This window comes from Numida meleagris, chromosome 4 (genome assembly GCF_002078875.1).
Source record: "Numida meleagris isolate 19003 breed g44 Domestic line chromosome 4, NumMel1.0, whole genome shotgun sequence".
NCBI classification, from domain to species: Eukaryota; Metazoa; Chordata; class Aves; order Galliformes; family Numididae; genus Numida; species Numida meleagris.
This window is the reverse complement of record NC_034412.1, coordinates 52,830,027-52,852,100: the sequence shown is the minus strand read 5'-3', so window position 1 is coordinate 52,852,100 and position 22,074 is coordinate 52,830,027. Positions and strand designations below refer to the sequence as shown.

Sequence of the window (22,074 nt, the reverse complement as noted above, 5' to 3'; positions counted from 1 at the left end):
TAAGCTATGTATATGTGCTTATTATCCAGGCCATTAGTTTAAAAAAAAAAAAAAGACTGAATAGTTCCCAAGTAGCTTAAATGCTCTTTCATGCTGCATAAACTAAACAACTTAGAGACATAGTAGGTATTGAATATTTTCTGATATAAAGAAGATTCTATAGTAGGTGAGAAAGTAAATAGGACAAAACAGAGAATCCCTGAAGAAGGCAGACAAGTACAACTGAGCTGAGATGTAACGTGAAACTATTCAGAAGATATAAATTGCTGAAAGAGAGCTGCGTGACAAATAGGCATAAAAGCCCTCAATACTTCCTGTCTGTGGTCAACTGGAGATCTCTGTTATGAGCATTCATCATTCATGTATGTATAATTCAGGGCAGATTAAAGAGAGATCCAAAAGTGGCATAAAATATTTGTTGACCAGATGAGCATACAACAGTACAAGCTCCTCGGCCTGTTTGTTCATACTGCAACTCTTTACACTAGGGGAGGAAAAGCAGGCCTGGGGAAATTTCTGACTGAAGGATAGTGGCAGATCCCACTGATTGACACTGTGTGGTCAATAAGCAAGACTAGCACAAGGCTGAAAACCACCACCAAGAAAAAGATCACAAAACTAAAACCTACTAATCAATTCCAAGATGAGAAAGAAAAAATAGAAGAGAGTATCTTTGGCATCACTGTAACTACAGATTCCACAAACGCAGAGTGGATGGTGGGGATGAGTTTCTATGTAGCATGGTTGCTGATGTGAATCTTGCCACTCTGACCTGTGGTGATACAGCTCTGCTCATCCTCAGCACAGGGAGCAGCAGATCTCAGTACTCCAAATCCCATCAAACAGCCATAGAGTCTAACTTGTAATAAGAAGCAGCCTGGCTTTCAAAACTCAGTCAATGTACTGAAGACAAGTTGCCAGTAATGCAGAATTGTGCACTGGCTGTTCTATAAACGTGTATTAGAACAATCAATTATTTTGTATTGACACTCATTTAAATGTGGATCTCCTGCCAGCCCAGTATATTAGTCACTATGCTGGCATAGTGTGGCTGAATAACATACATAAGCACAATATTAGATTACCATGTGTATGTACTGCCAAGTCAGTGTAAGACAAATTGTTTAAGAAGTCATATAAAGCTATTTTACTTTGCAGTGAATACGAAGATATAAGGGTGAAAACAAGGCCACAACTACCTACTCATTCTTTAGTACGGTGAGGAGCAGTAACTGGTTAGTAGTTGTTTTCACAGATAACTGTTTTATTTATTTACGAACCTCTTTAAAAGTTTACAGTTCCATATTGCAAGTTTCTGTCCCCTCATTAGCTGCGGGAACACAAAACTGATTTGAAATTCAGTACAATTGTGGGAATGTAAGCTTCCAGTGGAAAAACGAAAGGATTGAATACCTTTGGTTTTGGCAATTCAGTTACAACGTGCACTTATGAAGCACAATTAGCAGCCCTAGATGATGATAAACTGTATCAATGGGAAATAGAACTACAGACAGGCAGTTCAGCTCTCAAGTCCATCCCTCTTTGAAGCTGCAGATATCGAATCCTTAAGTGTCCTTACTGGAAAGCTTTACAGCTGGTGAAAAATGAGGAAAAAAGAGTTTTCCAAAGCCATTTAAATGGCTTCTAGGTTTCTTTCACAGTGTGCTTCAACTGCAGATTTCATTCATCCCTTTCATGATGAGCTGGATGCTTGGAGGCTGGAATGTTTGATGGTTAAAGAGCAGAATTATTTTCCATAAAGAGGAATGAAGCTACAATGAAATCGAACAGCATTTATTGGAAATGTTACAGTCTTGCAAAAACATCAACATCCCCAGCAAGAACAGTTCTTGGTGGTACAAAAAGTGCTCTGCAAATCACCTGTAGCCCAGGACCTGGCTGTGTACAATTTTCTAGTACATGCAGGGAGGAAGAAACGCTTTATGGAACAGCAACAGAATTCAGCTCTTAGGTCTTATTGCTTGGCCACATCCCATTGCTTGCTCAGCCCAGAATCTGGGAATCTGGAAATGGCATGAATGTTGCTAGCAGCAGGATGAAGGCAAAAGTCCCTAAATACAATATTTTTTGGGTACTGTGGAACCCAGCATATTAAAGTGCCATATAAAGTGACTGCACATTGCACTAGCGATGTAGCACCTCTGCAGTAGAACTGAAAGATCAGTCTAAGACCTCACCAGACCAGAAAGTACACACAAGTAAATAGGCAATGAATGGCACCTCTTGGGAATATTATAACCAGATGCACGAGACACTTATCTACATTCCTGTACAACAATTAAGGCAGAAACATGAACGCTTTCAGACTTTGGAGAAAAGTAGTTTCTACACTTATAGTTACCAAAGAAAACCTGACTGATTTTGCCCATTTGCACACCAGGACCCTGCTCTTCTTTTTGTGTTTTTGCTAGGACTGGGCTCTTTCTTTTGCTCAGGACTATTTTTTAAATTGCTGTTTAGCTGTTGATCATTGTTCATTTTTATCCTAACAAAGAAGAAAATATTAGTATATGGCAGAAATCTACACAGCTAAATTTCATTTTTTCAACTTTTTCAAAGTTCATTCTGCTTCCCATTGCACTGGCAGCCAAGCACACACTGCCTAAGGTGCTGTCTCTAGTACTCAGCGTATATCAAAACAGAGAAACAATAAAGCAGGCTTTTAACTCTGGCATCCAGAGAAACAGACAAGGAGCAGCACGGTGAAAAACGTTATCTGTTCACCGTCTCCATAAGGGCACACCTTTCCAAGGATGAAAAATGTCCTCAATTGTGGAGATGAGTTCTCCTATTTACTCTTTCCCCCTGTTGTTCACTCAGCCTTCAAAGTTCTGCTATCAGTTTATTCTTTTAATTTAGAGCATATGCATAAGTAAAGAAGCCTCCTCCCTCCAGGTTCATCAAAGTCCCATGGTATTTGGCAAGCCCTGAAGCAAGAATTAAATGACAAATATGTTTTTGTATCTGAGCTCTCTTGATTCACAAATAAATCAAGCTAAACAGGCTTCCAAAATTACCTCTCCCCCCTCAAGTCAAAGCTGAGTTCTTAACAGCAGTGAGAAAGTTAAAGAGTCTTATTTTAGTGCTGATAGTATCTCCAGGTTACCTAGATTGCCTTCAAATTGTCTCTTTACATAAACCCTGTACAAGTTACTATTGCCTGATAATGAGAGGAACAGAAGGAAGTTAAAAGAACTGCCAATACACTTGCTGTATTTGGCTTCTTCTGAGAGCGCTTCACCTTCCTATTGTTTATTGTTATTAGAATAAACTTGATGGCTCACTTGTTTAAAATTAATAATACTCCATAATGCTCAAGAGGTTCATTTCATGGAATTGCAGGGGTCAGAAGGGACCTCAAAAGATTGAGTCCAATACCCCTGCTAAAGTAGGTTCCCCTACAATAGAATGCACAGGTAGATGTTCAGATGGGTCTTGAATATCTCTACAGGAGGAGACTCCACAACCTCTCTGCGGAACCTGTTCCAGTGCTTTGTCACCCTTACTGTAAAGAACTTATTCTGCATGTTTGTATGGAATTTCCTATGTTCAAGTTTTAGGCCATTGCTCCTTGCCCTATCATTACACACCACCTGGCCTCATCCATTTGCCTCCCATCACCACCCCTCCCATTTAGGTATTAATAAACATTTATCAGATTTCTCCTCAGTGTTCTTTTCCCCAGTCTGAACAGACCCAGGTTATTCAGCCCTTCCTCATATGAGAGATGCTCCAGGCTCTTTATGACTCTGTGGCCCTCCGCTGGACTCCTTCTAGGAGATTCCTGTCTTTTTTGACTTGGGGAGCCCAGAACTGGACACAGCATTCTAAATGTAACCTCACCAGAGCAGAGTAGAGGGGGACGATCATCTCTCTCAACCTGCTCGCCATGTTTTTTTTTTTTTTTTAAACACTGCCCAGGATACCACTGCCCTTCTTGACCACAAGGACACACTGTTGGCTCGTGGCCAATCTGTCATCCACCTGGACACCCGGGTCCTTCTCTGCAGTGCTCAAATAATTAGTAGCTGAGAAAGCACACATCATCTTCAGTTTATAGTTGGTCAAAATGCATTCAGGACTCGCCAGTTTCTCATTCTGTCAGCTGATAAAGCTCTGGCCTACAAAAACACACATTTTGCAGGGGGTTCTGTTTAAATCACTCAAAGCAGAGTAAGAAGAAAAAAACCACTATCATCCACACACATGCTTTGCTTACCCCTCTGCAGTTAAATCCACTCCCACTTTTCACACAGGTGCACAAACAGTCATGCTAGTATAATTGAGAAATGCAGGATAAAGTGTTAAATCATGTGGGTGCTAGGGAAGAGCAGGATCTCCTGGTCTGTCCAGTGCAACGCACAATAGGTGTGCACAGGTAACTGTCAACATTTATATTCTGATTTCCTTCACAAAGTTGCAGGTCAGCATGTTCCAGGAGCTTAGTGCTCTGAAAATATTATGAAACAAAACTGATTCATCCGCCCTCAGGCACTCCCTTGACAGAATGGGAATAATTCAAGGACTTAAAAAGTGTGCATTTAGTCACTCCTCTAGGACCTGGCCTGAACCCATCATCAGACATTTCTGAGTCATTTCATCACCAGTTTATTTCATTCAAAAAATGACTGATATTGCCAACAATTTCAGCCTTTCCATTCCCAGGGCTGTCCTTTTGTAATTGTTAATATTCAAGAGGTGCATTGCCAGATAGGCATTTGATTTAGATCTGACATAATCAACACAAGTGTGACAGTAACTAGATAAAGCATTATTCAAAGTATATGCTAAGCTTAAACTAGCTGAAAGATAGAATTCAGTTCAGAATAAGGAGTGTGGAAAATCAATAGTGCATCTGATCAAACGTAGTAACACCAAATTAACCTTTTACCATTTCCAGAGCAGTAAGTTTATCAGAGGTCAGCAATGGGTGTTTTTTACACAATTCTGGGAGCTTGAGTACAGATTCATCATGATACCAATTTTACTCAGCATAGTAATCTCATCAAGGGCCTTTTCCCCCCCATCTCAATCCTTAATACTGATAAGGAAATGAAGAGTGAACAGAAAAGCAAACATAGTATTTTACTAACTCTTACTCCAAGCATAATGACTCGATACAAGAAAAGCTCTCTTTCCAAAGGTTCTGAATTTTTTTTTTTTATCCCTTTTAGGATGTCATATAAGGCAGACATATCCATACATCTTAAAATTTTAATCTGCACTGCCAGGAAAACAAGATTTCTTGAAGCTTGTTATCATAGAAACACTAAGGTTGGAAAAAAAGCACCAAGATCACAAAGTCCAACCCCAACCCATCCCCACCTAACCATGTCCCTCAGTGTCACATCCACCCTTTTCTTGAACACTTCCAGGGACAGTAACTTCACCACTTCCCCAGGCAGCCTGTGCCAGTATCTCACCACTCTTTTGGAGAAGAAATTCTTCTTAATATCCAACCCGAACCTCCCCAGCTCAACTTGAAGCTGTTACTCCTCATCCTATTGCTGTTATCTGGGAGAAGAGGCAAACCTCCACCTCGCCACAACCTCCCTTCAGGCTGTTGCACAGAGCAATAAGGTCTCCTCTTCTCCAGACTGAACAATCCCAGTTCCCTCAGCTGCTTGTCAGAAGACTTGTGCTCCAAACCCAACACAGCTTCATTATGTCTTAGAATACTCCCCAAACACTCAGTTTTTCAAAAGTTTAATATGTGAGATACTACACAGACTCTACGATTATCTTTCTTGATACTTAAGGAGATGCATGCCTGCAAGGTTGTGGCTACAATAAGTTGTGGGAAAGAGTAATCTCGGACTCTTCCCTTTTAAGTAAGAGGTGCCTTTCTCAGGATATTTTCTGATAGCAAGAAGAACGCCTGTGACAAACATTAAGCACCGCATGCCAAGGGAGTAGCAATAGGTGCCAAAAAAGGTTCATTTACAATATAAATTGCTTATTTGTAAGCAAACAAGGCAAATTCACAGTTTAAGCAACTGCTTTGGAATACAAACTAACGCAAACTCATAAAGTTGTCGGCACCCTGTAAAATAGAGCTCTGTAATGCTGTTGAGCAGTGAGTATAAACCATGTAGGAACTTCAGCCCCAGCATGCATTACATATGCATATGAGTATCTGCCTTAAGGTAAAACAGGAATTTAATGGCAAAGGTGGGTAGACAGCTGTATATTTTTGGAAAAAAAACACAGAAGGTCAAAATGAAACAACTGGAGTGAGAATGGGAAGAGAACAAGAAAAGCGCAGAAGCAGAAAACAATAGGTCAGAAGACAGCCTTAGAACATAAGGAACACAATATCTGAATGCAAATGAATCCATGGTTTATGAACTCCAAATTACACATCGAAGAATGGGTTTGCAGCAATTTCAGTCTCTAAAAGACTATAATTCTGCACCTGCTGGAAGGATCCAGTTTGAATAGCAAGGCTGGTAAAAGACTGTGCTCAGGATTTGAAACAAAACACCCAGTTTGTATTATGATCTCCTGCCTTCTTAGTTGTGGCAGAGAAATAAGGGGGCTCATTTGCCTTGCATTATCATGGTCATTATGACATTCAGTTACCTGAAGGGAAGTTTAAACACAGAAATTGAAGACTGTAAATTATTTCTACAAGTAGTGAACATCATGTCAGACTGGGCACACGTTTTCCACATTGTGCTTTTAGTAGCAGAAACACCCCCTCATGGTTTTCTACACTTTGTAAAGAGTGCTTCAGTTTGAAGACAAATTCTGTTTGGCCCTTTCATACTGCCAGGATGCCCATGAGAAGAGTGCCATACAACACATGGCAATTGAAACTTAGAACAAGGCATTAGCTCCAGGGATATGTGTGCTCGAGGGTAGTGTTTAGGAGAATTCTGTGCTGGGCAGTAATCACCACCAAAATTAGACTCACAAGAGGGGAACTTTACCTTTTCTACCAGTGGAATTAGTAACATAGGACCAAAGACTGACTGGGAGGATTAAATCTTTTCTCCAAACATTCAGTACAAGCAACATCACTTAACTCCTTTCCAAAACTACTACTTCTACTTTCATATCAGGTCTGCATCAGACTCTGGCAGATCCTGCTTCCACTTCTTTCTAAATGGATTCAGAATGGCTCTGAGACCCTAGATTCCTTCTTAAGAAGAAGTGGAAAGCCTAGCTTTGAAGCTAGACCTTACAGAATGCCAGTATACTGAAACTCCACACAGCTGCATCAAAAGGGTGTCACTATTCCACCTTTTACAAAGCCACTTCATTTAAATTGGTCATAGGACTCTTAATTCATGCTGCTGAAATAAAAAGAATTGGTAAAGAAGCTATTCAGGACAGAACTGAAGACAACGTAGGAAAATTTTGAAACAATCTTTTCTTCAAGGCAAGCCACTGGATCTTCAGTTCAGTGGGTGATGAGAACAACCACTAATCCCCTTCTGCACCTGCCCATCCAACTGTCCCTCAATAATGTAAAAATCTCCTGACTGTGATGTTCTTGTTCCTAATGCATTTAAGAAAGTTTAATATAATTTGGTGACTTGTTCCTCATATTTCTCTTTGCCCTTTCTGCTTCCATTCTGAAGCATTATTGCATTAGAGAAACTGAGATCTTCACCACAGGACAAAATAAGAACAGGAAGATAAAATATTGCTCATTAAAGAAAATATCAGATGTTTCTTCAGAGAACCTAGGTGATGTATTTTTCCTCCCCCCCCCCCCTTTTTTTTTTTGAGTAGCTCCACTACTCATGTCATAGGTTTTTTTCTTCTCCTAAGATCACCTTTTTCATATTTCTGCTTCCTACACCAAGCACAACCAAAACAGTCTGAACACTAACCTAACTGCTGAGGAGCAAGGGGATCAGCAAGGTGAGATTTATCTTGCCTTCTTCAAAGATTTTCTCTTCTGAATGTTGCAGCCCAAGGGCATGGCGTGTTTCACAGCCACACTGCAGACTGTGCTGCCCTCAAAGTAACACTCCTCTGCATGGTATTTTGAGAAGCTCACCTTTTCAGATACAAGAATTTCTCATTTCAGGTCTTGGTGTGGTCTCAACTGAGGCATTTACTAACAAAATCTTAGTTCTACTGCCTGAAAAATATCTTCATCCACTTCAACCAAATGGGAGTTCTAGTGACGCCTTTGAGAACACTGAAGATGCTCTAACTACAATGTAATTCCCTTCTTCCATTACTGAACAGCTTTTTAACAAAGAAAACTATTTCCACTTCTGACTGGCATTTAAACTCTTACCCAGGAAGGTACTATTAGTAGGTTCTATCGTATGGTCCACATCCCTCTGACTGCATGAAAACCTTTCAACATTGATGTCCACAAACAGTGGAGCATCAGCCATGCAACATCCCATCAGCATCCAATAAGTGCTGCCATATTTGCTGGGGATAGCTGCAAGTTTTCTACTAAAATTATTTCTCCAGCAATCCCACAAGATATCAGTATCTAATTTCAAGAGTAGCTATTACACATCTGACATTTTGTTCCAAGACTACAATTTTTAAGATTTTTTTTCCCCCTTTTCATACTTTTGAAGGAGGGGATGATATTCTTTTAATTTTATCAGTTATTCTGCTAGTTTGTCATTGCATACAGCTTCGGTAGCTTTTCCAAGATCACATTCTCCACGAGGCTTGTGATGGTCTTGCACAACAGACATGACAACACTAAAAGCAAAGCAACAGCCATACATGAACCAAAACCTCCTACCACTGTTAACTGGGCCTGAATAATGCACCAGGAGGTGGTAAATGCACAGAGGTCACTAGTAACTGAATGGCAGTTCTTGGTATTTTATTAGTTTTATTTCTTGCATAGGACTGTGGGGCACATTGCATTCCTCAGGTCCATGGGGAAAGCAGAGGTCAAGTAAAGTGAGTGAGGTGGAGTGAGGAATGCTTTATGTTTTGTGCAATAAAAATGTAGAGAACCCAGGCAGGATGCTAGCCTAGCTATTGCTACTGCAATTTCAGATTCCAGAAAAGTTTTCATCTTCATAAATATTTATTTTAGATTGTACTAGATTCACTTTGGTACATAAGACAATCACTGACTGTGTGCGTGATTTATAAATCCCATGCATCCAACTCTTGAAACACCTACCCTGCAGGGTATACGAGAACAAACTCCCTGCACAGGAAGAAGCGGCACAGATTGCTGCTAAGTGAAAGGATGGCATATGCTATTCATTCTCTTCAATCTCCTGTTCAGTAGATCAGGCAAACAAACAAAAAGTAAATGTTTCAGAGAACTTTTTAATTATTCAGATTGTTCAGATCTCCTTGGGTGATGATAAAGACAACATAAGAAGAATATTCATGCTCTTAGTAATGTTTTTAAGAGTCCGATCCAGCTAAGGAACTTGCAGCAAATATAATCCCCCAGCAGAGGCAGTAAGTGATTGGAAACCTATTCTCTGACTTTGCACCAAGCATCCTCAGCAACGTTTTTTACACGTGCAGCTCAAGAGGTCTCTTTACAACCAGGTGTGCATAGCCTCTCAATTAGTGTCATGTAAAAATGCCCTCATTATATATCTGTACTCTGAAGAGGAAGGAAATCATAGTCTACATTCAGTCTACATTTGTCTCAAAAAGCAGCGATGTCACTAACAATATTTTACTTTACAGTCATGGCAAAGAGAGAACAATCACACAGTTGGTTACCAAGGCTCAGCCAGCAAGCAGACACTTTCTAAGTGACCATAACTGTATTATGTTCCATTGAGAAGTCATACCCATATTTTCAGGAAAGTAGTTGTAAAGGAGATGAAAAAGAATATTTGTAACGAGCAAGCCAGCCTTTCCAGCTAGAGATCAAAGCTAACAGTGAATCAGCATTCATTTCATCAGGTCCCTGGAGCAGATTTCCCCCCGCTCTGCTCACAGCATACCAAAACTTTCTATGTGAGCTGGAGCCATTTTGCCTTTCACCAATATGATTAGCAAGAAGCATGATTAGTAGAAGCAAAATGAGTTGGATTTTACTCAGTGGAGAGTGAATCTCTAAGATTGTTAGAATACAGGAAATACCTATTTCAACCTCCGAGCATCAATGGTTTTCTGAGGTATTTGAAAAACCTTTCAATTAGGGGAGTCTCATTAGCATGACAGCTTAATTCAGCTTCAGGTAGAAGCTTTCACAGCTGAGCTAGAAAACCTGCAACGTTCATTGCAACCTCAACACTAGATCTGAGGGCACTCTCTTTCCATGATCGGAACAGCAATTCCACCCACTAAAGAAAGAAATGGCTACTCAGTCCTATCTGAACCTTGCACTAATATAAGTAACTTGCACACATATACATACCAATGTACATGTATGCTCACAGACTTCTTAGCTTTAACTGTTGTTCAAACTACTTATTACAGGTGTGCACTGGTTTGATTGTGTGGTGGTTAAACCTGTAATAGGCAGCCACTTGTAAAGTATGGACATAGAATCATAGAATCACTCCGGTTGGAAAAGACCTTCAAGATCATCAAGTCCAACCGCAACCTAACCATACTACCTTAACTCTAACAACCCACCGCTAAATCATGTCCCTGAGCACCACATCCAAATGGTTTTTAAACACATTCAGGGACGGTGACTCAACCACCTCCCTGGGGAGCCTGTTCCAGTGCTTAACAACCCTTTCTGTAAGGAAGTTTTTCCTGATATCCAACCTAAACCTCCCCTGGCGCAACTTGAGGCCATTTCCCCTTGTCTTGTCACCTGTCACCAGCGAGAAGAGACCAGCCCCGCTCTCATTGCAATCACCTTTCAGGTATTTGAAGAGAGCAATAAGGTCTCCCCTCAGTCTCCTCTTCCCCAGACTAAACAGCCCCAGTTCCTTTAGTCTCCCCTCGTAGGGCATATTCTCCAAGCCCTTCACCAGCCTTGTTGCCCTTCTTTGGAACCGCTCCAGCACCTTAATGTCCTTTCTGTACTGAGGCGCCCAAAACTGAACACAGTACTCGAGGTGATTACAAACTCCCTTTTTCTTTAAATAATTAAGACTAGATAGTCAGGTAATTAGGTGAGAAGGCAGTCAATAAGAATTTTCCAGCAAAGTAGAATCTTACAATATTGATCTCCATTGTCCTTATTTCTACAGGAAAAAAAAGCGCTATCAAACTGACAGTATAACACAATACACAGAAAAATTGAAACAAATGTGCTTCCCTTCCACATGAAAATAAAAATGGGAGGGGAAGGAACAAGTGGAAAAATAATACTAAGAAATTTTGCATGAGATCTGAAATGTTAAGGTACCAATATTTTTGTTTATACTGTGGTTTTATCCTGTGCTTATGGATGCTGCAGCTTAGAGGCTATATATCTCCAGCCTTCTTACACTTTATGTTCTCTCTTTGCAAATTCTTCAAAAAAGAAAGACCATCTTGAGAGATGTAGGATGATCTCAGAGCTGAGAGTGCTCAGGAGAAATGGCACAAAGCATCTAAACCAAGAACGTTCCCAGAAGACTCCACAGCAGAGCTTCCCAGAATTCAGATGTTCTATAAGAAATTAATGAAAACAGAACCTTTGTCACATCCAGGCCAGAGGAAAGGGAACAAAAGGTTCTCTTAAACTTTATTTTGTGGTATATACACATAAGCAAGCACAAGAAGGGCAAGGCTGGCGCAAATCTGTCATTCTGCCTCCGGCAGAGGCACAAGAGGTATCAAAGAGTGGTATGAATACTGATGGCCTAAACTGAAGGAAAAGGGAGGACAAGGGAACAAACAACTTGGAGTAAGACAGGGATGACAAACTGTGAGGCAGATGGGCACATAGCACTCTGTGAAGAAACAGAGCAGCGCTCACTCACTGAGCCCAATTCTTCATGCATTTTTTTTGCCTGAACCCCAATGCAGCAGCACAAACTCATGCCAAGAGCATCCCTTAGTTGAAGCACTTAACAACAAATCAAATAAAAACTATCGGATATCAGAGACTTATAACCCTGTTGGCTGATGCTTCATTGTTGTTTTCTTTTCCTCACGACTTTAATTATTTGCTAATTCCTCCCGGGAAATCTGTGCCCTAGTTTTCTAAGGAAACATAGGACTTCATAATTACATAAAACTGACTACTTCACAGTTAAAGAAACAAACCTTGCAAAAAAAGTCTGTGAGCTGTAAATGGTAAACAAGTAAGAGCTAACGGCATAAAGATTAAAAAGAGGAATTTATTATTCAAAGCATTAATAAAAATGAATGCAAAATAAAATGTAAAATGCATTTACATCGTTTTAGGTTCACTACAATTTTACTTTGATTTTGAAATGTGCCTTACTCCTTGTATCAGGAGACAGCACATTTCTCCATGATGCAGACTTTCATTTAAGTTACTCTGCTTTCATACGCCCTTCTCTACAGACAACAAAAAAAAAGAAAATCAAACTGATGAAAAGTTTGTGAACTACTATGTTTGCAAACTGCTTTAAAATGCAAGCATCTGCCAACCATTACACAAAGGTCCCTTTCCATTGCCAACTCTATGGTTGAACTAACAGAAGGACATACTGCAAGCTCAAGGACTTAATGGCCTTGTTCACTTTCTGAGCAAGCACCCTAATGAACAGCAAAGCACTGCCTAAACTGATGTGCCCTGCAAAGCATTTCAACCTGGCCTTTAGTACCACCTAGTAACTTCACCAAGAGCAGGCGGAGGGAGAAGTCTATTCCTGACTGTTTAACTCCTGCATTTATTTTGAGGGCATTCTTCAGCCAACATTTGCTTCGGGTTTACTCCAGATTCCCTATTACCTAATAGCAGTAGTTTTAGTATAGGAAAGATGACTTTGGACATCACTCATCTTTAACATATTTCCTTGTCATCTCACATGACTCAAAGACAGGCTATAAAGAGAGAGATGTGCAATTCCAAATTGCAAATCTACTTCTGTCCTAAATCAGGAAGAGACAAAACACTGGGCTAAGGTGGCTGTTACTCAGTGGTCAGCTGTCGTGTGTTTATAAGGAATCGGCTTGTGATATGCCTTAGCAGACTGCTTGTAGAACCACTAATAGTGGTAGGACTCTGTCCAATGTATTATTCATTAAGTGCCTTTATTTTTAAGAACAAGCATGTGCTTAATTTACCTCGGGCTATGCAGTAAGAATTCCCCAACATCATATTTTTGCGCTTCAGCAGCTGCATGATGTCTTCAGCAAGATCATTCCAAAATGCCTCCCCAGCAGCTAGATAGGTGCATATGAAACCAGCTTTACTTACACAAGAAAACTAACTTCTACAGTGTTACCATAAAAGGGACTGGAAGTAGAAAGCAGCTTTAAGGAAATTCAATCTTGATAGAGCTCTCTTACTGGCAAAGTGATGGGACGGCTTTTAAAAAAAAAACAGCACAAACAACTAAGAACTAGCTTTAAACCAACAAAGTTCGTTTAGAGAAACAAACTCAAAACCAACCATAAAACTATCTGCTGAACAAGACAGAACTACTTACATAAGGAGAGTTTCATGAAGTGCCATTCACTTTTCATGCAAGAAGTACTCTTTACTCTAAATTTAAAGAAGCATTTTTTTTTAGCCTGGCAACGTACAAATTTACTTTCTGACACTGTAAAGTTAACAGCTCACAAGAGAGAGGACAGACTACAGATTGGGTTGCAGCTGTACTTTCAAGCAGAAAACCAGAGGAAACCCTGTTAGATATCAATCCAAATTAGTTAAATTAAACCATAAAACAAAACCATTACCTAATAAAAGTCTTTCAGACAGGCTGCAGCTGAGCTTTCAGAAACGAAACCATTCTTAGAGTTAGATAACAGGCACCAAAATGACTCTTCCTACTCTTGGATAAGAACCACTACCTCAAGGTGGAAGAAGACATACGGAGGTGGACAGGACCAAGTGACATTAAGAGTGCTATGATTGCGCTTTAAAGAAAACCACCCCACAGCCTCCAGATGCACATGCACAACCCTGAGAGTCACCTGGATTGTGCTTTGAAGTAGTTCCAGTGGTATGTTTTAAAATGGACAGCATGGGTAGGAGACAAGTATGGCCTTAGAACTTCTCAAATACAGCAGAGCAAGATGCAGGAAGATTGTACCTGTATTAGGATATATATTTTCCTTCATTTTTGCAGTCAGATTTAAACCATCCCAAGCACAGGATGGCTGTAGATTCATGGAAAATTAAAGCCATGGGCCACAGAATATACAAAAAGCAGTCCACATCAACTCTTTAGTCAGATTTGTCTCAGATGTTCAGCATCCTACATGCAAGTTTTGCTATAAGCAAAACTGCCAGAACAAGAAAATGCTATTATTTTGAAGAAAAAGGGTGCAATTTTCTGCTCAGCTTACAGGGAAAGAGCTAAGACAACATCAGGGATGCCTTAGCCCATTTCTTTTTGCCTAACCAATCACATAGGCAGGATAGCATCAGTACCTGTGGTAGATGTGAGCAAAGAAAAAAAAAAAAAAGCCCCACATCTTTGCTGATTCATAACAGCAAAACCTGTCTTAGCTCTGCATTAATGGATAAAAGCCTCTCCCTGTTTACTTTTGACATTCAGATTTCCATTACAGAATGACGCTTAATAGACCCAAATTCTGCCTAGGAGTAGTAAAAGCTGAAGGAAGAGAAGAGAATGCAGTCTCATACTTCAAAAAGAAAAAGACAAAAACACAAACCATGACATCTACAATTCAATATGTTGGTAACTTTAATTTTTGTGGGAAATGACACTATTCCATTCTGTGTTCCTCTGTTCTTGAGCCAGGAGATTGCACAGGAGACCAAAGACAATAAACACCACAAATGTTGACGTTTGAATGTTTTCAGTCTTGTGAGAAGAAACACTACATTTCAAGGTTCAGAGTCAGTGTTCTCCAAACCCACAAAGTTACTAAAAAAAACTCATGACTTTTAGAGCACAAGATACTCCTTTTGAGCGTTCTGTTTCTCCCTTTATGATCTGGTATAGTCATGTGTCTACAGAGCATGCAGGGTGTCTGGATTTTCAGTCTTAGGGGATAGGAAGACAAAATTCAAAGTATACTACTGACCATTCACCTAAAGGCTAGGCCTCCCCAGTCTGTGTGATCAAAATCCTTTTCCTCTTGTCCCCCAGACCCCCGATTCCTCACCCCTCCTCCAAAGCTGGCCATGGCATCTCTGCAGAGCAGACAGCTTGTGAGCCTGCAAGTACACAACAACCTCTAGTGATCAAACAGGTAACTACAGATTATACAGGCAACAGTGACATAGAAGCCAGACTGTGAGATCTCTTTCTCACTATGAAAAAACACTGGGATAACATTTGTGACAAAATGCAAAGCATTCATAACATCTAGGAAGGATAACTAGTACTGACGACACTCACAGTAAGACTCTTGTAAACTGAGTCCTTAAAAAAAAGTTACTTACTGAAAAAGAGAACCAAAAGCAGATATATTTTATGTATAGGAAGACAATTAAATCTAGGACACCCTGTTTCTTGGGAAAGAACAAGAGCCTGAAAACTCACTGTCCCTACCTAAAGAGATTTTGCTTTCCCCCAGCAAGACAACAGCAGAAGAGTTGAAAAGCAGTAAGGTCAGGAAGCACTTTATTACTTCACAGGAGACAGAATAACGTGAGCAGATTTCTAAATAAATCCTTACTGGGTGCAGGGAACAAACATGAACCCCAGCTCACTTCATTTAAGTGCCTAGTGAGAAAGTACACTTTCTAAGGAGCATGGCTCCAAACATTTTATCAAAGGTGATGCCAAAAACATGCGACAGAATTGTTTATTAACTGTTAATTAAGAGCTTGTTCTCCAAATTAATAGACAAATTTCATTGTCTGTAACTCAGCTTTTGTACCAATTGCTTCCAGTCTCTGTTTACACATAGACTAAGAAAAACAGCAAATAACATTCAGACATTGTTGTAAAGTGTTTTTAGCTTTATGGATGAAAAAGGGCTTTTTAAATAAAAAGCACTGCTTCTGAATGTGTTTTTCAAACAGTCTCCCACTTTGCAAGAACAATTTCCAATTAGTGGCACAAGGCTCCTGTCACTGAACTTTCCTGTACTCACTAGAAAAGCATGCTTCTTGACACACTCAGCAGGAATTGCACTCTGGAAGAAACTTTTACTAATTCATCAACTACAGAGGGAGCCTAAGATGCATAGCATTTCAGCCAGCTAAGCTTTGGGCAGGGTTAATCTCAGCTAACTGCCTCAAGTTTAGGCTATGCAATGCTCAGCTGCTTTAGCCCCTTCTAGCAATGGGTTTATGAAGTCCTTATTCCAGTGAGACAGTCAGCAGCAGACTGTGTTGACAGCCAGACATTCAAGAAGGTCCCTAACAAACCCTGAACACAGTCATCATCAGTTCTCTTTGGCTTATGATTTTCTCAGCCTTAATGCTATTTATACCATTTCACTAAACCTACATTTCCATTCATCCATATAAAATAAACAAAAGGAAGGAAAATACTGAATAAGTTAAGAAAGCAAAAAACTACACAGGTTTGTAGAGATTACTATTTACAAAGCACTAAATAACTTAAATACTCGAGAAAGATAAACTCCTAAATCCCTCTAGAACATACAAGTTATTCTAACCACAGAGAGCAGAATGCTTATTTCTCCATAGAAGCATTAACACAGACCCAAAATAAACCATAAATCCCCACAGGTAATGTTGAAATACATGTGCGATGACTGAAGGAAAGACTGAGCATCTGTCCTAAGGAGCTTTTGGAAGGCTCTACAGCCATTCTTAGGCTCAGCTGACCAAGTTCTTGTACCAAGGAGTAAGCAAGGAGTAAGCTTGCTGCCCCTAAATAAGAGAGGGTAGATGTGGCCCCCTAGCCCCAAGAAGAGAGTCTCTGGTTATGATTTTTGCACATGCCAGTGCAAAGCCAACAAACAAAAAATCCCAACAACTCACCAAAACAAACTCAAACCCCACCCTTAAAAAATATTACACAACTTTAAAAGCTGTCATAAGTTTCTCTCTGAAACAGCAATAATGTGAAGTACAAGTTCCAGGGAGAAATCTTTTTTTGATTTTGACATCTTACATCTAACAAACTCTTGGGGAATAAGACCTTTCCCTTCTCTCTCCCCATGGGTGCCCACAACACAACACTCCCTAGACAGCTCTCCTACTCCTTCGCTGACGTCTTAAAGAAAATTTTTCATGTTTTAAGTGCTTTTTGGCTGGACACTGAAGGACTTCTTCCATTTCAGAAAACTGGTCCTTACTGTCCAAGTTGCTCACTTCTTGTCATGGCCTATGTGGAAGAATATCACTACTATTATAATCATTTCCTATTTAAGGGCTATAAATCAGATGCAGCCCCATTGCAAAGATCACCTTTTTCAATCTCTCTTCGTTCACGCTTCTATATCATTAGACAGGAAGGAAAGTATGTGCGGTGGCTTTTAGGAAGCAAGTAGATTTAGCAGCAAGTGTATATATTAATAAATTGTGCTTTAATATGTATACTCATCAAGGTCCTGCAACAGTAAAGTGATTTATAAATTGAAAAATCAATATAAACAAATTCTAGTGAATATATTTGATGGATTTATCTGTAGAAATGGATAATGAAAGACTGTCTTTTTGCTGTTTCCAACAGCTACAGAATACAGTTCTTTTAACATGAGAACAATTTTGATTGTTGCCGATCTAGTACCACTGAAATCTGAATTCTTGTATCCATCTGCCAAGAAAACAAAAAAATTGCCCTTCTTTGCAAATACCACATTCCTGTGACTTCACAAGGAACAGGACTGCTACAGAATAAGCATCATGCTGAGAAATTATATTGAGTCATTTAACATCCAAAGCTAAATCTCTGAAGAATAGATTTCAACCAGCTGGCGTATTTATGTCCTTCCACTCAAAATACCTTTGGAGGTCAGTATATTCAATACACTGAGAAATAAAAAGTCCATTTTGAGGAATATTCAAATAATAAATACCCCTAGTACTAAGGAAGTATCTGTATCTCGGGTTTAACTATAGATCTACCTCTGGTTAGAAAACCATTACTCAGAGTAGAAAAATTACTGGCCTCCATGAAAACAAGCAGTCTTGGAATATAGATTTCAAAGAGCACAAGGACAACAATTATTAACATAAAACAGCCAAAAAGAAAAAAGTTTCAAATGCAGAAGTCAGAACAGTCTTAGAAAAGCTGAAATTTTTTTAATGAGTTTCCTCTCTTTTCTATCTCTGCAGGTTACCATCCTTATTGCACTGGAAAGCAAACTTTGAAAATTCCCAGAAAAGAAAATAAACCACTATGCCTGCTCTTAATTATAGCTTCTGTCAATGTAAACTACAATCTAAGCTGTGGATGAATTCAAATCAAGGGAGAAAAGTAGCCTTAGGATTGTTAGTACAGAAACTCAGCTAAAACTCCTCTCTAACAGGAACACACCTAATGATACTCTGCCAGCATTTGAGCTATAGATCAGTTGATTCACCTAACTTCATAGTGACTTTCAATTGTTAAGTGACAAAACCCATTTCTTCAACCTGACTTTTGCAGGTTCTTATTCTTTGTTTCAAGCCATGTAGCTTTTGGCTTTTTAAGTATGTCAGTTCACTAGACCAAGAATGGTGCTACATGTAGAGAGAAACAGTGCAGGAGGAAGAGAAGGAAAGATAAGATTGTAAAAATTAAGCATATGACTACCTCACCTTGCAGAGTGTCTGTCACAACTTTCCAGGCACATTAACCAAATTAAGAATACAAACATGTTGCTACAGCAAGGACAGTGGAATTCTCTAACTCACAATCCCTAAGCAGAGTATATTTACAGCCCCTCTTCGTCTACCAGAAAAAAAAAAATGAGTCTTGAACACATCCTTAAAGTTAAAAAGCCTGACAGACACTCAATAACTTGGTTTCAGAGTTCTCCAGGGAGAACAGTGCATACCCTTTGGTCTCTCCAAGCGTTAATGGCTTATTTCACAGTTGGTGTCAGTAGTGGCAGAAGAACATGGCCATAGAGATGGTGGCCTGGATTTTCTCCCGGCTGTATTTTATTCCTGCCTTAAAATTTGTGCGCTATTTAGCACTGAGAGGCTCTAATGTCAACCATGATCCCGGGGTGCTTTTTTAAGATAAACAAACAACAGCATGCATGAGCAACACCAAAGGCAGCTACAAATCCAAAATTTAATTCCTAACTTAGTAGTTTGTGTATTTCTGCACAGCGTCCATTCTGCATTCCGGAAGCTGGGGCTGTCCTTTTGTTTACATACAGATCTCTATATAGGTCTCCTTTTAAGTATCGTATTGAAAATAACAGTTATCATGCCATAGTTGCTGACTACCAGCCTTTAGCATGGGTTCCATACAGTCTAACTGGAAAGCAGAAGTACTGCATAGGGAAAGACACTATTATCTCCTTTTTTCTCTCCTCCGTAAAGAAACCATCTCTACCTCCCAAGTCTTTCCTCTCTTAAATGAGATCATATCTTTCTCCATCTAATATGTAAGGAGAAACAAGCAGGCTGCATCCAACCAGCATCAATACATGGATCACATTGTCAGCTCCTTTGGCTACAGAACATCACATTAGTTTTCCCAGATGTTGTCAATGAGCAAATGGCTCCGGATGGTTTAAAAGTCACATGTGATTTGCATAGCAACGCTTTTCCCTGCTTCCTTAACAAGTACTGCTCTGTAAACAAGTGTGAAAATGTCAGACTGATATATTAACATTTGTATTAGCAATTAAATTGAAAGATTTCCCTATTTAAATACATTACAGAGACGTTATCATCTCAAAACACACTCACTCTTTCTGTAGCATTTTGGTTTACAAAATAAGGTTCTTTTTCTTACAAAAACATTTTGGGGCATGTAACTCAAGGTCAAGACTAAATGGTACCATAACAAATCATCTCGGCTGCCTATGCCAGAACAGAACCTGAAAGAACCCTGCATAACTGCAGGCTTGTTTCAGGCAGACCCAGGTAAAGGGTACAAACTTTTACAAAGTTTATTCTCCATGCAGTGCTTGGAAAAAAAAAAAAAGTTTTGTTCCCATTGAAAAACAAAGGAGAGGAAAATAAACACAACAGCAACATCAAAGTGAAAATAGCTTTTTACTGAAAATAGGAAAATCATCAAGCTATGGTTTTGTGACTCTCTTAAACTACATGAAAGAGACTTTTAAAAGATAGATAACCTCAGGCTTACAAAGTTTATTCTTCGTGCAGTATCTGCTGGAAGAAGATACAGCAACTTTAAAAACTCTATACGCTGTTACAGCAAGTACACTTCTACTGACAACATTTTTTCACTAAGATCACAGTTTCCCACTGTTTACTTTAAGCTATCTTAGCATGGGCACCAGCTAAAATACCTAACTGTCCCAATCATTCTCAAAGAGCATCCATCAGTTGCACCTTTCCATATGAGACAAGCAGGGTTATGGGTAAGTCTGGCACCCTAAACCCATGTCTCTTTCTGGAATTAATGAGCCATTTCTTCAACAGAACTATGAAACACTTTACATGGAAGCAAGGAACACAAAGGTCAGTTGAAGGCATTTTCTACATCACGAATCTCCCATTTCTATTACTGAAATCCACGCTGACTGATTTGGCTTCTCTAGGGCAGAGTGGAAGGATTACAATTTCCCTGAGCCGCAAGTAAGCAGCAGCATAGACAGAACCCACGCTTACTCTGCAAGAACTCCTCCTGTGGAGGATGTGGTGTTCACAACAGAACAGTAATACTTTGGAAGCATGAACTGACAGCTGAGAACATCTATAGCTGCTTGACTGGCACAATGGGATTTGCTTTTTGAAATCCTGATAGAAAATGTTGTCCTGAGAGTCTAATAGTTGGGACGATGTAGTGCAAAAGATTACTGTAGTCAGCCAAAACAGCAAAACACTAGTTATGCTCTCCAGCATGTTGGAGTAAAGCCAGAACATTTCCACCAAAGTCAGTAGTTGTTGTCTGGATTTAAAACAAAAAATGCTTAGAGAAGAACTTGCCCACAACTTCCTGAACTTCATTGAATTACTCCCAAAACAGAGTACACTGAAATTCTGGTAAGAACAAGAGTGAAAGAGGAAGGCAATTAAGATAATAAGATTACTTCAGGGTGAATCTGCATCAGTCCAGGTAGGATGTATTTTATTTCCAAATCTTTATCTATATCTAGATGTTAAGGAGGCAAAACTAAGACAAGACTCAAACTCTATCTATTGAAGTAACTTCACTACTGTTTTTCCACCGCTTGTGATGTCACTATACTTGTCATGACACTTATTTTACATGCATTGTAACTATCAAGAAGATGCTACCTAAGATTCTCAACGCCTATCAAAAGATGTAAGTTCAAGAACTGTTAACCCTAAGGGTGGCAGATAAAGGCTTCAACCACGATTGCAAGTCATTAAAAAAAACGTATAAACCCAAGAACAGATTAAAAAATATCCCTAAAACAGTGAAACTACTTTAATACTTTAGTAGGATTGTTTTAAACCAATCTAATTAATTTGGGTAGGGAAAGTTCACGCTTTTTAAGAATACCTGTTACTGAGGATGCTATGCCCAACACATTGTAAGACACAACTCCTTTTTCTGGTTCAGGCATGCTTCCACCAATGATGAGAAGTATACTTGTTTTTCAAGAGAGCTGATAGTTTGAGATTATTCGTTTTACAGTAGCTGGGCCTCCTTTATAAAGTGTTGCTGTGAATGAATTAATGTAGTTATGAACAAATGAGTCATTTTCTGACACATTAAATTAAAACAAGGTCCAGATTTATGAGCTGTGCAGTGGCACTCAGGATGACATGCACCTTCTAAAACAATTTCTGTTTCTTTCTAATGGAAAATTACAGAACTGGCATAAGCCTTCAAACACGGAGAATTTAATATCTATATACTGGATACTCTGGGTCCAAAAAGGACTCCTTGGAATTGCAAGCTAACTACTTGGAAAATTTTGGAGGAGAAACATTTTTCTGCAAGGAACACGGGAGCAGAATAAAGGCAAATATAAGTGTATTTGCTACATTTCTACTCCAGAGCAGCTCAG

At 39.4% G+C, this 22,074-nt stretch overlaps 1 long non-coding RNA gene across 1 annotated transcript in view; it reads right to left on the bottom strand.

The window, feature by feature from the left end:
- LOC110397339 overlaps positions 1-22,074 on the bottom strand; it is a 246,945-nt gene that overhangs the window by 136,093 nt on the left and 88,778 nt on the right. The window lies entirely within an intron of this gene.